We start from the raw sequence: 1,903 nt of genomic DNA, 5'->3' as shown, positions 1-1,903 counted from the left end.
CCCCACTCTTTGCTTTCTATTATTAACCAATCCTCTATCCATGCTACTATTTTACCCTTAATGCCATGCATCTTTTTCTGGAAATCCAGATATGCCACATCCATTGGCTCCCCGTTATCTACTGCACTGGTAATGTCCTCAAAAAATTACACTAAATTAGTTAGGCAGGACCTGCCCTTTATGAACCCATGCTCCGTCTGCCCAATGGGATAATTTCTATCCAGATACCTCGTTATTTCTTCCTTGATGATGGATTCCATCATCTTCCCAACTACCGAAGTTAAGCTCAATAACATATAATTACGCACTCTCTGCCTACCTCTTTTTTAAAACAGTGGTGTGACGTTTGCTAATTTCCAATCCGCCGTGACCACCCCAGAGTCTAGTGAAATTTGGTAAATTATCACTGGTGCATTTGCAATTTCCCCAGCCACCTATTTTAGCACTCTGGGATTTATTCCATCATGGCCAGGAGACCTGTCTACTTATAGCCCCATTAGCTTGCCCATCACTACCTCCTTAGTGATAATAATCCTCGCATGGTCCTCACCTGTCAGAGCCTCATTTCTATAAGCCGCTGGCATATTAGTTGTGCCTTCCACTGTGAATACTGACCAAACAAACGTGTTCAGTTTCTCAGCCATTTCCTCATCTCCCATTCTTAAAAGTCCCTTCTCATCCTCTAACGGACCAATATTTACCTTAGCCACTGTTTTTTGTTTTATATATTTGTAGAAACTTTTACTATCTGTTGTATATTCTGAGCACGTTTACTCATAATCTATCTTAATCTTCTTTATAGTTTTTTAGTAGCTTTCTGTTGCCCTCGAAAGATTTCCCCGCCCTCTAGTCTACCACTAATCTTTGCCACTGGATGCCTTTTCCTTCAATTTGGTACTCTCCCTTATTTCCTTAGATATCCATGATCGATTTTCCGTCTTTCGACCGTCCTTACTTTTATTGGAATAAACATTTGCTGAGCACTGTGAAAAATCGCTTCGAAGGTTCTCCACTGTTCCTCAGCTGTTCCACCATTAAGTCTTTGCTCCCATTCTACCTTAGCTATGTCTTCTCTCATCCCATTATAATCTCCTTTGTTTAAGCACAAAACACGTGTATTTGATTTTACCTTCTCACATTCCATCTGCATTTTAAATTCCATCATATTCTGATCGCTCCTTCCGAGTAGATCCCTAACTATGAGATCATGAATCAATCCTGTCTCATTACACAGGACAAGATCGAGGACCGTTTGTTTCCTCGTAGGTCCCACTCCATACTGTTCGAGGAAATTATCGTGGATACGGTCTATAAACTCCTCCCTAAGGCTGCCTTGACCGACCTGGTTAAACCTATCGACATGTAGATTATATCCCCCCATGATAACTGCTGTGCCATTTCTAAATGCAACCGTTATTCCATTGTTTATTGCCTGCCGCACCCATCATGTTACACTTTGGTGGCCTATAGACTACTCCTATCAGTGAATCGCCTTACTATTCCTGATTTCCACCTAAATGGTTTCAACCTTATACTCCATCTCACCAATGTCATCCCTTAGAATTGCCCGGATGTCATCCGTCAATTAAAGAGCTGCACCTCCTCCACACCATCCATTCTGTCCTTCCGAATAGATTGATACCGTTGGATATTTAACTCCTAGTCGTGACCATCCTTTAACCATGTTTCAGTAATGGCCACAAAGTCATAGTCATTCACGATTATTTGCGCCATCAACTCATTTACCTTACTCCAAATACTGCGAGCAGTCTGGTAAAGTACACGGATGTTGGATTATTTTTACCTGTTGAATCTTAACATCTCGATCAGTCACCCCTCCTAAGTTATATTTCCTCTTAACTTTTCTCCTTATTTTCCTTGTTGTTGAACCCATATCTTCATG

Source organism: Scyliorhinus canicula, unplaced genomic scaffold (genome assembly GCF_902713615.1).
Source record: "Scyliorhinus canicula unplaced genomic scaffold, sScyCan1.1, whole genome shotgun sequence".
NCBI lineage: Eukaryota > Metazoa > Chordata > Chondrichthyes > Carcharhiniformes > Scyliorhinidae > Scyliorhinus > Scyliorhinus canicula.
This window is presented reverse-complemented; position numbering follows the sequence as displayed.